Below are 15,708 nucleotides of genomic sequence, written 5' to 3'. Positions count from 1 at the left end.
CATTACAAAGACACTTATCAGCCCCAAGCAAAAAGCTGTCATGAAAGTAAGCTTCCCTGCATGCTCACTAAAGAAAATAGACTACACAGAAGCCTAATTATATTAGTGTAGCGTACATGTACTTACTGTATGGTTAGGGTTAAGATTAAGGATTTGGCACAGGGTTACTTGCATGTAATTATGATTAATTGTTATTATAATAGTAATTACATGTAACGTGCCTGATTTGAGAAGAAATTACTCTTCAAAACACACAACTATATATATATATATATATATATATATATATATATATATATATATATATATAACCATAGAATATAAAAAATATAAAAATTATATTTTTTATATTCTATAAAAATTCTTATAGACTTAATGCCTGTGTGGTTTTATGGTGTTCACTTCTTAGCCAAACAGATATAGAAATATTTTGTTCTGATTTACAAATTTGATTTAACTTTTCTTATTTTAGTTTGTATATTCACAAAATGTCCTAATTTAAGATACTAAACTAGTGTAACTAGCCCTTGTTATTTGAGAAAGACATTCTCAGTTAATACTATCATAGTCAGGCATGGTGATATGCAAACAAGATCTGGTTTGAGTAGTTTGAGTGGTTTGCTCAGGGGTACAACGGTGATATTGGATGTCAGTAATTCTTAAAATATTGCAGTTGTCAGTCCTCTGTCGTGTGTGTCATGTGTTCCTGCCTATTGTGTCCATATTTGGTTTGTTTCCTGTCCTTGTTAAATGTAATTAGTTAATTATTGTCCAGCTGTGTTTGTCTCGTTATCTATGATTTACCTGTGTATTTATAGTCCTGTCTGTTGAGTTAGATTTGGTCTGGTCTACTCCCTTGTCGTGGAAGTGGAGGCGGTTGCTGAGGGACCCTGTGAGGGCCCCTGACTCCTTGTCATGCCCAGGAGAAGCCTCATCTTCCGAGCTAGCCCAGGAGGGCTTCCTGTTCCTGTTCCTGTTCGTCCAGCCCATGTGGGTTGTCCTGTTCCTGTCATGTACTGTTTTGTGTGTCTAGCTTGGTCCTCCCTCGTGTGTGCACCGTGACAGCAGTAACTTACAGGACACTGATGGTTTGACATGACAACATCTATATTTTACCTAAATTTTCTTTATAATGCTTCAGTAGCTTTTTTAGTTATTTTGATTCAGCTGAATGATTCAATCAATAATTTATACATATATATATATATATATATATATCTTAAATATTGCAGGAGAAGCCATAATCTTAGACTAGATTGGAAGTTTGGAAAACATAGATGAAAACTGCAAGCAGTAATGATAAAATGCTCCGTGACGAACAGAGCGGTATGTTAATGCATTTCCACCACCTTTACTGCTCCCCTTGAAGTGTACAAGTCGATTTCCTCCCCAATTTCAGAAAACATGCAGAACATTCAGTTCTAGAATTTGTTACATCCGTGCAGCCACAACCACAGAAATTTGCACTTTAGCAGTTTTTTACTGTTTTTCAACACAGCGTGTCAGGCTATTTAACCACATCTATTGAGCAGGTGACATCTTTTTTTAGATGGGATTTTAAAGGTATAGTTCAACTTCCCCCAAAAATTTTGTAATTTTTACTCACCTTGTAAATGTGGTGAGAGGAAAACGAAGGCTTTCATTCTTTCCAAAACAATATTGGACAAAACTAAATCAGATAAATTGTCAAAAGTTTTATGGGGAGTTCTTACGTTTTTTTTGTACCACTTTTTGTTCAACTTTCTTTTCTTTTTTTATTACTGTTCAACAGTCAAAACTTCGTACATCACCACAGTATTCCATATTCACCTTTCCAATACATTACATATTCAGCCACTAGTCACCATCAATGTAACAAAAAACAACAAAAGCACATGCATGTTGGCATTAGAGGAAATGCACTGGCATGGTTCAAATCGTACTTATCTGACCGCCATCAATTTGTGACAGTAAATTAAGAGGTATCATATCAATCACAAGTGCAGTATGGAGTACCTCAAGACTCAGTACTTGGCCCCTTGCTTTTCACGCTTTACATGTTACCCTTGGGAGATGTCATTAGGAAACATGGTGTTAGCTTTCACTGTTATGCTGATGAAACTTATCAATTTGTAAAACTAACGGAATGTATAGTTGATATCAAAAACTGGATGACTAGCAATTTCTTACTGCTAAATTCTGAAAAAACAGAGGTGTTAATTACTGGACCAAAAACGTTTGCATGTAATAACCTAGATCACTGTCTAATACTTGATGGTTGCTCTGTAAATTCTTCGTCATCAACTTGGATCGATCGGGTTGTTCTCTGAAGCGTTTAGCGGCCGATGACCTTCCCTTGATGAAGCCCACTTGGTCCCTGTCAATTATACCTTACAGTCCACATTAATGAGGCTTACTGGTCTAAAATTAGCAGGATCAGTTAAATCCCAATCCTTTTTAGGTATCAGTGTTATCGATGCTTCCATAAAAGTACTAGGTAACTAGGTTTCTAACGCCTCTGTATAGACTTATGTTAAAATTGGAGCCAATATGTCAACATACTTTTTGTAGTATTCTGATGGAAGCCCGTCTGCCCCCGGTGATTTGCCAGGTTTCATAGAGGTTATTGCAGCTTTGACCTCTTCTTAATGGGAACGTCTAGAGACTCTGATTGCAATACAACTAATTTAGGCATCTTTATATAGAAAAAAATTGTTTCAGTTTTCCTTCATCAGAACTACCTGAAGATGAATATAATTGTCTATAGAAGTTCTGAAAAACCACATTTATTTCCTTTGTCAGTGATGCCATAGTATTCCCTTTCTTAATGGCTGGAATAATGTTAGCAGCGTTTGTTGTTTTAATTGTCTGGAAAGAAGCTTGCCCCCTTTTTCTCCTCCTTCATAGAACCTATAATCCGCAGTCTAAATAATGCTTACTCAGCTTGTTTATTGTATATATCTTGTAACTGAAATTTGTATTTGCAAATATCCTGATACATTAGAGTAATATCTGGCCAAACCTTTCTCCATTATACAAATAGTTGCTTCCAACTTCTTAACCAAGTCTCTTCCTTCCTTTTTCTTTTTTGCTGCTTGAGCAATAAATTTCCCTCTAATATATGTGTCACGGTGTGAGCAATAGAGGACTCAGATGCAGAGTACAGCAGGAGAAACTTTTATTTTCGCCACCAAAACACAATATAACAAACAATATATAACAGCGGCTTAAGGAAGCGGAGACTCCAGAGCTGGTCGGCAGCGTCTGCGGACCACACAGGCTGCTGGATCTCCGTGCTACGAGTCCTGTAGCACAAGGGAACAGAGGTTCAAAATAGAGAAGTGAGATTCTCATACACAACACGAGGAAGGACAAAAGTCAAGTCAAGTCAAGTCACCTTTATTTATATAGTGCTTTTAACAATGTAAATTGTGTCAAAGCAACTGCACAATATCCCAAAAAAAAAAAGGAAATAGTGTGTCAATAGTGTAAAATGAAAAAAAAAAAATTGCAATCAGGTTGACGATATCGCTGGAAATGAATTGTCCCCAACTAAGCAAGCCAGAGGCGACAGCGGCAAGGAACCAAAACTCCATCAGAGACAGAATGGAGAAAAAAACCTTGGGAGAAACCAGGCTCAGTCGGGGGCCAGTTCTCCTCTGGCCAAACGAACCAGCAGTTCAATTCCAACTGCAGCAAAGTCAGATTGTAAGGTCTCAACTGGTTCCTGTCACGGTGCACACAGCAGGGAGGACACAGGAAACACGGAAACGAGGATGTAACTCAAAAACATACTTTACTTAGGACATCAGGGCAGGACAAGGCAAAGCTTACGCACAGGAACACCGGGGAGTAACGAGTAGACCAGACAAAACCGCACTACACAGACAGGACTATAAATACACACGTAAATTAACGAACACGGCTGGACACGAATAAACTACTAATTACATGAAACGAGAACAGGAAACAAACCAAATATGGGCACAAGAGGCAGGAACACATGACACACACACACAACAGTTCTCTTACATTACTCCCCCCTCCCGAAAGGCTCGTCCCGAGCCTTAACAGTTCCATCGGGGAGGGGGGGGTGGGCGCTCTGGAGGCCTCTCAGGACAGACACAGACCGGAACACAGGACAGGGACCTCCAGAGCGGAACAGACAGACGGAGAGCTGGACGAGACCAGTGGAGACACAGGAGAGCTGGACGAGACCAGCGGAGACACAGCGGAGCTGGACGAGACCAGCGGAGACCCAGGAGAGCTGGACGAGACCAGCGGAGACCCAGGAGAGCTGGACGAGACCAGCGGAGACCCAGGAGAGCCCAGGAGGCCATGGTGGAGCCAGGGGCTCAGGTGACCATGGCGGTGCAGGGAGCACCGAAGGCCAAGGCAGATGGTCTACGGAGCCTTGGCCTCGGACCCCTCTCGGCCCGGCCCCTACAGCCGGAACCCTACTACCCCCCCCAAAAATTTCCCTGGGGATGTTGGGGGTATCAGGAGCCCTCCGGGGCTAGACACAAGTTAAAAAGACCTCGGTCACTGGTCAATACGGCGGCAGCCGGCTGCCACTACAACAACGGTGGCAGCTGGCCGGCTGACCATCCCAACGGCAGGGACCGGTGGGCTGGAGGCAGCCCCAACCGGTGCCGGGCCGAGTGACCTCGGACGGCGGGTTGGCCTTCCCCGCGATTCAGTGGGCAAGGTGAGCCGCGAACAGCGGCGTGATCTCCCGCGAACAGCGGGGTCGGTGAACCGCGGACGGCGGCGTGATACCCCGCGAACGGCGGGGCCCTTGAGCCGCGGACGGCGGCGTGATCTCCCGAGAACGGGGGGCTGGAGTCAGCGGCGATCCGGCGGGCATTGAGTCAGCGGCGACACGGCGGGCATTGAGTCAGCGGCGACACGGCGGGCTTGACTCAGCGGCGATCCGGCGGGCTTGACTCCCGTGAACGGCAGCCTCCTCTCCAGCGACCGGCGGGCTTGGTGATCCGCGAACGGCGGGCTCGATGATCCGCGGACGGTGGCCTCACCTCCCGCGAACGGCAGGCTGGAGTGAGCGGCCGGCATGACTTGTGGGAGCCGCGGACAGTGGGTGTGCTTTCCCCACGGACCGCGGCGTGAGACCCGCGAACGGCGGGCAAAAACACCAAACACAGGAACAAAAAAACACTAGAAAAACTCGACAAAACAAAACGCGGTGAAGGGACGACGCTTACTGTACTGGTCTGGTCTTCTGTCACGGTGCACACAGCAGGGAGGACACAGGAAACACGGAAACGAGGATGTAACTCAAAAACATACTTTACTTAGGACATCAGGGCAGGACAAGGAAAAGCTTACGCACAGGAACACCGGGGAGTAACGAGTAGACCAGACAAAACCGCACTACACAGACAGGACTATAAATACACACGTAAATTAACGAACACGGTTGGACACGAATAAACTACTAATTACATGAAACGAGAACAGGAAACAAACCAAATATGGGCACAAGAGGCAGGAACACATGACACACACACACAACAGTTCTCTTACAGTTCCAGTGGTCATTTGGTAATTCTGTATGTTGTCTGAGCGTTGGCATCCTCCGAAATCCTCTGAGGGGTTGGCATTATATTTTCTCAGGTGTTCGGTCATCTCAGATAATTTAGGGGTTGGATCCAGACTGAAGCTTCTGTCATTCCTAGTTACCACGGGATGTTAATCCCGTGGCAGGAACAGAGTCAAATAGAGACATAATTAGCATAGCTGCTGTTCCATCTAAGCAAAAAATTATTTGTTCAACCCAAGCTAAAGAATAATAATAATGTACATTTGATCAGATATACTACAGTACAAGATTATAAAATGCATTCTGTGAATGCTTGGCTAAAGAGATGTGTCTTTAATCTAGATTTAAACGTAGAGAGTGTGTCTGAACCCCGAATGTTATCAGGAAGGCTATTCCAAAGTTTAGGAGCCAAATGTGAAAAAGCTCTACCTCCTTTAGTGGACTTTGCTATCCTAGTTACTACCAAAAGTCCAGAGTTTTGCGACCTTAGGGAGCGGGTTGGATTGTAGCGTGGTAGAAGACAAGTTAGGTACGCAGGAGCTAAACCATTTAGGGCCTTATTGGCAAGTAATAATATTTTGTAAATGATATGGAACTGAATAGGTAGCCAGTGCAGAGACTGTAAAATTGGGGTAATATGATCATATTTTCTTGACCTGGTAAGAACTCTAGCCACTGCATTTTGGACTATCTGTAGCTTGTTTATTGAAGATGCAGGACAACTACCTAGCAATGCATTACAATAGTCCAGTCTAGAGGTCATGAATGCATGAACTAGCTTTTCTGCATCAGAAACAGGTAGCATGTTTCGAAGCTTGGCAATGTTTCTAAGATAGAAGAATGCTGTTTTTGTAACATGGGAAATATGATTTTCAAAGGACAAGTTGCTGTCTAATATAACACTAGGGATGTAACGGTATTAAAATTTCTAATCACGATTATAGTGACCAAAATTATCACGGTTATCAGTATTATCACGGTATTGTTAAAATGTGCTGGAGATGTTCAAAAAGTACCGACACATAAATCACTTCACCAAGTTTCATATTTAAAAATCAACAAACAGCAAATAAAATGACTTTTTGTTTGCATAATCACTAAAACAATAACATTACCAATGAGGTCTGGATTTTAAATGACAACTTGACTGACAACAGTTTAATAGCATGCTCAAATAAATAATGTAAATGTTCTAATAAAGCTTTGAAAAAGTTTAACATAAAGGTAGACCACACATTTCAGCCTTTAAAGAAAAGGGTTAAGTTAAAATGATAATTGATTAATAAATGATTATATGTATTTTATCTGCTACATAAATAATTCTATATAGCATATGAATTGTTTAAATGTGTAGAATCCACATAAGTTTGTTTTTCATCAACCGGTTAAAATTTACAGCAGGTCATGCAAATTTGGTCCATTTTTTGGCCAGACAGAAACTGCACACAGGCTGAATGTAAATAAGTGTCTGTAAATCCACTCTCTGGCAGCAGGTGGCGCTTTATACGGAAAAGCTGAATTACAGCTGATTCCCGTGAACTCCGCGAACACTTCCTTTAGGTATTGCATGGAGCGAAAATGAGAACAAAATGCCATCAAATCGTTTCTGAAGACAGTCCGAACCTTCAGAGGTACATTCATATAATTAATTCATTGATATATTCAGTTGTATAATTCCCTTAGCACTCTTTTAAAACCTCCCAGCTTTTCCGCCCTGTTTTCACTCAGAACGAAACTACTGTGCTGCCGTGCGCTCGTGAGACTGTTAATGAAAACTCTGCTTTATGCTGGATAGTATTTATTTATCGCGAGTTGTTCAAATCACGGTAATCGAATACGGTTTTAATGATAATTAAAATATGAAACGGTAATACTAACCGTGGGGAATTTTATCATGATTTATCGTCAAACCGGTAATCGTTACATCCCTATATAACACCCAAATTTTTGACTTTAGAGGGCATAACAGTGCATCCGTCTAGTTGCAAATTGTAATCCAAGAGATTCTGTGTATTGTTTTTCGGTCCAATAAGTAATATCTCTGTCTTATCTGAATTTAATAGGAGGAAATTATTGGTCATCCAATCTTTTACATTTTGTACACCTTAGATAGTTTAGAAGTTTCATCTGGTTTTGTTGAGATATATAGTTGAGTATCATCAGCATAACAATGAAAACTAATCCCGTATTTTCTAATAATATTACCAAGAGGCAACATGTATATTGAAAATAGAAGAGGACCTAGGACTGATCCTACTCTATACTTTACTTGTGATAATTGAGATGACTCCCCATTTAAATGAACAAAGTGGTAGCGACCGGACAGGTAGGATCTAAACCATCTTAAAGCCTGCCCTTGAATACCAGTATAGTTTTGTAATCGATCCATGAGTATGTCGTGGTCTATAGTGTCGAACGCAGCACTAAGATCAAGTAATACTAGCAATGAGATGCAGTCTTGGTCTGAAGCAAGAAGTCATTTGTAATTTTAACAAGTGCAGTTTCTGTACTATGGTGAGGCCTGAAACCTGACTGAAATTCTTCATAGAGATAATTTTTTTGCAAGAAGGAGCACAATTGAGTAGACACAACTTTTTCTAAAATTTTAGACATAAACGGAAGATTTGAAATGGGTCTGTAATTTGCCAGTCCATTCATCTAGTTGTGGTTTCTTAATAAGAGGCTTAATAACCGCCAGCTTGAATGTTTTTCGGACGTGACCTAAAGATAACGATGAGTTAATAATATTGAGAAGCGGTTGTTCTGCTACAGGTAACAACTCTTTCAGTAGTTTAGTGGGTACAGGATCTAATAAACACGTTGTTGGTTTAGATGCACTGATAAGTTTATTTAGCTCTTCCTGTCCTATAGTTGTAAAGCACTGCAGTTTTTCTTTGGGTGCGATGAATGAAGCTGAAATACTAGACGCAGTAGAATATACATTTGTTATACTGATGTTATCTGTTACGGGGCTGACGAGACGTGAGACGTGCGGATCCATTTGCAAAGCTTTATTACACAACATGGTCAAGACAGGCAGGGTCAGAGATCGGCAAACAGGTATGGTGGAGGCAAGACAGAGCAATCCGTGGAGCAAGCGTGGGTCAACGATCAGCGAACAATATCCAAAGGGGCAAGGCAGAGAGATAATCCAGAGTCGAGAGCAATAAATCCAAACGGGGAGCGAACAGAGTCCAAACGGCAGAGGCTAAGGGTAAATCCAGTAAACACGGGCAGGGTCAGACACGGCAGGAAAACAAGGCAAGACTAAGGCTAAGACAATGGCTATGGCTCTGTAAAGTTGCTATCGCTTGGGGAGTGATAAATGCTAACAATACTCGGCCGAGAGCAAGAGCAAGTCCCAGGCTTAAATAGTGAGTGATTGGGTGATGGTGATTGCGAGATGGATATCAGGTGTGGGCATGATAATTGTGAACAGCTGTGCGTGTCGTCAGTGCAATGGATTATGGGAAATGGAGTCCAATGTGCTGTGTAGTGTGAAAAGTCCATGTGGTGAACGGGTGACCTCTGGTGGTTAAACATGTATCCTGTCCACACTCCAGTCCAGTCGGTGGCGGTAATGCACCTACAAGTTGGTTTGCCAACCGCCAATAAACACCAAAGAAGAAGAAGAAGAAGAAGAAGACCTCTGGTGGTGAATGAGTGGAAGTGCATGGCCAGGATTCGTGACATTATCTATTTTATCAGTAAAGAAATTTATAAAGTCATTCCTATTAAACTGTGAGGGAATATTTAGATTGGGTGGCGTCTGTTTATTTGTTAATCTAGCCACTGTGCTAAATAAGAACCTTGGATTGTTTTGGTTATTATCTATGAGTTTGCGGATATGCTCTGCCCTGCCAGCTTTTAGAGCCTGTCTATAGCTGGACATACTGTTTTTCCACGTGTGGAAGAAAATTCATTTTATGTTAATTTTATGCTTCTGTATTGCAAAACTTTTTCTTGGTATGGCTGTGTAAAATTGAGAAAGGCCCTCTAGATTTCTAGCCTAAGATGTATGGACGACAAGGGAGGGGTCCATGTGAGGGTGTTGGGGAGGAAACCAGACCCAGTGGAGATGGGCCAGATGTATGGTAGTGACCTGAAAGGTTATTTGGGCCCTAAAATATAAGAAAGATATGCTTTTGTAGAATGATATAGTAGAATGTTGTTTTTTACTTCAACATATGTGGAAAATTACAGCAAAGAGATGTTTTGTTACCCTGTAACCTTGAATGTCTAGAGTGTGCAGATATAAGGTGGAGGAGCACCCTCCCCTGTGGCACACACTCTTCAGAAGCTGGTGTTTCTGTATGACTGTCTGACATTTCTTTGCAAGGAAATTAAACCTTTTAAAAGACTAAGTGTGAGTTTGTCTCTTGCCTGATGAGGTTAAGCTAAAATTTGCCACAACAATTTGATGTCAAGAAGTGGGATTCCTTGGATGTGCCTTCTGGACCTGAGAGCGGACGGTGACTGATCATCCTGGACTTAGAGTCCAACCCTACCCCGAACAGATTAAGGGACGAGGGACCGACCGCCAGGGCCCGGGGAGGACACCACTGGAATCTGTAAACGAACTCAGGTGGCTACAGGACTCTCGGGTAAGAGACAAATCAACTTTTCTAAAAGAATTTGGGTTTTGATTTGAATTGGAATTAAGAGAGGGATAAACCATATTGGTGGGTCTGACTCTGTGGTGCCACGTAACTGAGATCATTGCGAGCGGAAGGCAGCGTGATCAAAGGGGTCTCAAAGGAGACTGAACTGCGTGGGAGTGAAATGATACAGCACAGGTTGAAAGTTTTCTAGGGGAAATTGAAACTGGGCAACGAGGTGTGACGGGAGATTGAGCAAGAAATTCAGATCAGGAGATCCAGATATTTCGAAGCAAGAAATTGGAATCACGCGCAACGCAGTTAACAGATTTCTAAGAGGGAAAACTGAAACTGTGCGGGTATCAGTTGGAGTGGCTGATGCGCTCCGTTTCTTCCGGTTTCAGGAGAATCCGGATCTGTTGGAGACGTCCGACAGATTATTTAGGCGCCTAAAGGGAAAATCCACAGAGAAAGAAAAAACCAATATGGGGAAGTCCCAGAGCAAGCTCGTAAAATATGATACACCGGTATATTGGCAAATGAAAAAAATGTATGGCCAGAAATGCATGCAAGATATGGGGAAATTAAGTATCATGATTTTCCAAAAGAGGGAACACTGAATGTCACAAGATTAAGGATAGTAAAGGAATCAGTTGAAGAGGGAAGCAAGAAACAGAAAGGTTGTTGTGTGAAGCATATGTGTGATAAATGTGAGTCAAAATTGTTGTGGCAAATTTTAGCTTACTCTCATCAGTCAAGAGACAAACTCACACTTAGTCTTTTAAAAGGTTTTAATTCTTTGCAAAGAGGGTCAGACAGTCATACAGAAACACCAGTTGCTGCAGAGTGTGACCAACAGGGGAGGGTGCTCCTCTACCTTATATCTGCACACTCTAGACACTCAAGGTCACAAGGTTACAAAACATCTCTCTGCTGTAATTTTCCACATATGTTGAAGTATAAAACAACATTCTACTATATCATTCTACAAAAGCATATCTTCTTATATTTTAGGGCCCAAATAACCTTTCAGGTCATTACCATACATCTGGCCCATCTCCCCTGGGTCTGGTTTCCTCCTCTCCCATCCATGCCATCTCTTCCTTTGCAGCTGATTCATAAGCAGGTTCAATGAGAGGTTTCACTGGCTCTGGGTCTGGTCGTTTCACAACAATGTCAAAGGCTTCGTATCAGTCTGCTCCGGTTTTATCAATGCCACAATAGTACTTGCCTTGATCTGCAGCTGTCACGCCCAGTATCTGTGAAATCAAATCGACGATAATCACTAGAAATTAAGTGTCCCCAACTGAGCAAGCCAGAGGCGACAGCGGCAAGGAACCAAAACTCCCTCTGTGACAGAATGGAGAAAAAAACCTTGGGAGAAACCAGATTCAGTCAGGGGCCAGTTCTCCTCTGACCAGATGAAACCCGCAGTTCAATTCCAACCCAACCATGTCGGATTGTGCAAACGGCTTATCTGATTCCCGTGGTCTTGTCCCGATGGGGCATTTTATTATAATTTAAAGTATTTGTTATATTTGTGTTTTATTCATTATTTGAATAAAACCCCACGCCGCCATCTTCCTCATGCCTTTGACCCCACGCCGCCATCTTCCTCATGCCTGTTTACAAACAGAGGCTGAAACAGGAAGCCCCGGTGCAGAGGGAGGTCCAACGCTGGACGGACCAATCGGTGGCCGCTCTGCAGGACGCGCTAGATGACGCAGACTGGGACATGTTCCGGCACAGCTCTGATGACGTCAGCTTGTTTACGGAAGCGGTTGTGGGATTTATAGAGAAACTAATGGATGATACGGTGCAGAAAACCATCATCAGGACGTTTCCCAACCAGAAGCCGTGGGTGGATAAAACCATCCGCGACGCCCTGAGATCCCGCTCCGCTGCCTACAACACAGGGCTCATCACCGGGAACATGGATGACTACAAGGCTGCATCTTACAGCGTGCGCAGATCGGTGAAGGAGGCGAAGCAGCGCTACGGGAGGAAACTAGAGTCGCAATTCCAACATGGCGGCTCTAGGAGCCTGTGGCAGGGACTTAGAACCATCACGGACTATAAAACACCACCCTCCAGATCGGGGAATGCGGACGCTTCTCTGGCTGACGAGCTGAACACTTTTTATGCTCGCTTCGAGGCTGCAGCTAATCACGCTAGCGGCGCTAGCAGTGCTAACTGCATGCACGCTGAGGAAGCCGGTGAGGTGTTCACCATCACGGAGCATGACGTGAGGAGGGCATTCAGGAGAGTGAACATCAGGAAGGCAGCAGGACCAGATGGCATCACAGGTCGGGTTCTGAAGGCCTGCGCTGACCAGCTAGCACCGGTGTTCACCGAGATCTTCAACCTCTCCCTGGAACAGTCCATAGTCCCCTCATGCTTTAAGCAGTCCACCATTGTTCCTGTCCCCAAGAAATCGCAGCCCACCTGCCTAAACGACTATCGCCCTGTAGCCCTCACATCAGTGGTGATGAAGTGCTTTGAGAGACTGGTCAGAGACTTCATCATTGCATCACTACCAGACACACTGGATCCACTACAGTTTGCATACAGGCATAACCGCTCCACGGAGGATGCCATCTCACACCTCCTCCACACCACAACAAGTCACCTGGACTGCAGAAAAGGGAATTATGTAAAAATGCTGTTTGTGGACTACAGTTCAGCGTTTAACACCATAATTCCCTCCACACTCACCTCCAAGTTGGAGGTCCTTGGTCTCAGCACATACTTGTGCCAATGGATCTCCAGCTTCCTGAAGGACAGACAGCAAGCCGTACGGATGGGTAAACACACCTCATCCTCCATCACCCTAAGCACTGGAGCCCCTCAAGGTTGTGTTCTGAGCCCCCTGCTGTACTCACTGTACACTTATGACTGCGTGGCCACTTCCAACTCCACCACCATCATCAAGTTTGCTGATGACACTGTTGTGTTGGGCCTGATCTCAGACAACGACGAGACGGCCTACATACAGGAGATTAAGAACCTGGAGAGTTGGTGCCAGGTGAATAGTCTACACCTGAACATCAGCAAAACTAAGGAGCTGATAGTGGACATCAGTACGAAGCAGAAGCGGTCATACCAGCCGATCACGATCAACGGGACTCCAGTGAAGAGAGTGGACAGCTTCAGATACCTGGGTGTTCACATCACGCAGGACTTGACTTGGTCCTGTCATACCAGCACCCTGGTGAAGAAGGCCAGGCAGCGTCTGTACCATATGAGACGCTTAAAGGACTTTAGACTTCCCTCTCGGGTGCTTAAGACTTTTTACACCTGCACCATCGAGAGCGTCCTGACGGGCAGCATCACTTCCTGGTTCGGGAACTGCACTATGCAGGACAGACGAGCCCCCCAGAGGGTGGTGCGTTCAGCGGAACGTACCATTCACACCGAGCTCCCTGACCTGCAGGAGATCTATAGCAAGCGGTGCCTGACCAGGGCCAGGAAGATAGTGAAGGACCTCAGCCATCCCAACAATGGACTCTTTTCTTTGCTGCGTTCAGGGAGGCGCTTCCGCTCCATGAAGGCGAACACAGAGAGAATGAGGAGGAGCTTCTTCCCGCAGGCCATTCGGAGTCTTAACCACTCTCCACTCTAATCACATCACCCCACACTTCCACTTTGCACATTTTCAAATACAATCTGCACTAATTTGTAGAAGGTTACGTAAGGATAAATGAGTGGGACTTACATACCATTTGTCTTTGTCTTTAGTATTCCTTTTACTCACTTATACACTTTACTGCACTGCACAGCACACGGACACTTTATCACTGACATACACTTTACTTTTTATAGAATCTATATAGAATCATATTCTATTTTTATTCTTCATATCTATTTTTATTCTCATATCTATTTGTTATTTTATTTTATTGCTAGTTTATTTCTGTATATATATTTACTGTACTTTTTCTATTTGTATTTTTGTAAACTTGAGGTTTTTCTTAATTTTGTTGTACAATTTGTTGGACAGTCATACAATACATTTCACTACATGTCGTACTATGTATGTATATGTATGTGACAAATAAAATTTGAATTTGAATTTGAATTTGAAGTTTTTCATCCCACAGATATTTATCCTAACCACGGATGCTAGTTGTAATATAAATGTGTTTTTCATCCCACAGATATTTATCCTAACCACGGATGCTAGTTGTAATATAAATGTGTTTTTCATCCCACAGATATTTATCCTAACCACGGATGCTAGTTGTAATATAAATGTGGAGTGAATATGCTCAAATAAGTTAAAAATATTGGTGGGCCTACGGAGCTACACAGCTATGCTGCTATCTTCTTCGGCGATCCCACGTGACTCCTCAAGTTCTCAAATGTTTGAAATGTTAAATGTGTCGGCTACACTTTATTAAATGGTTTGATATTTTTGCACGCTGCATTTTTGCCACGTTCCAATCTGACAAAATACCCTAGTCACAACGCACGTCAGCGTGTTTAATGATTGTTCCTGAACAATAATAGTAGAAACATGTAATTCCTTTGATTTTCAATAACAAACCTGCTCATGTCTCCTTGATGTTTCTTCTGCTGAATTATTGACAAAGGTACTTTCATGGCTCCTCCTCTGGTCATTAAATGTATTACACTCAAAAAAAGGGGGAAAGTTTGTGATTCATTGTATGATTCATAGATGAGTAGTTTGTTTATAAGTATTTCTGTCAAAATTAAACTTGAAACTTGTTGATAGTCAAGATTTTAGTTTTAAATCTACATAAATATAAATAAATATTATATTTTAAGCCCTATAATTGTTTTAAGAGTTTCACTTTTTCACTCGTTTTACATGTATTATTCCTTAAGCTTCTCACTCTCTCTAAACTGTAATTGTACAATCATACATTTTATTATTATTTATAATTCATTATTTGACCATTGTTATGTTCTACATTCCCAATACATTAAAAAATCCCCTCCTAATTTCTTGTCTAATTGGTAGTATTTAATAATAATAAAAAATAAGTAACCCTTTACAGTAAGTTCATATAAGTTAATGCTGGTTAATATTAACATTAAGTAACAATGAGCAATACATTTGTTACAGCATTTATTAATATTTGTTAATGTTAGATAATAAACTGTTTACTTTGAATTCATGTTAACTCAGGTCCATTGAACAATAACAGATACAACCCTTGATTTTAATAATGTATTAGTAAATGTTAAAATGAATATGAACTAAAATCAATCATGAAGTATTTCTCATTGTTAGTGTATGTTAAATTATATAGTTAACTGCTGATACTGGAACCTTATTGTAAGTTACCAATAAAAAGTTTCCTCATCATACATTACTATTATCCAATGACACTTTCAAACTACTCACTTGGTGAAACCAAAATTATTGTTAAGCTTTGGGATTTACTTAGCATTTAAATGTACAAAAACGGATGATAAATAAGACAAAAATATTAATAAAAATACTGTTTGAAAACACAATTATACTCTTCTTTTAAAATATTCATCAAAATTTCCAGAACTTCCAGTAAACCTCACCCTGCCCTGCTTCAAGCACATGATTTTACA

This window comes from Barbus barbus (assembly GCF_936440315.1).
Source record: "Barbus barbus genome assembly, chromosome: 18".
In the NCBI taxonomy this organism is placed as follows: domain Eukaryota; kingdom Metazoa; phylum Chordata; class Actinopteri; order Cypriniformes; family Cyprinidae; genus Barbus; species Barbus barbus.
Note: the sequence above shows the minus strand (reverse complement) of the source record.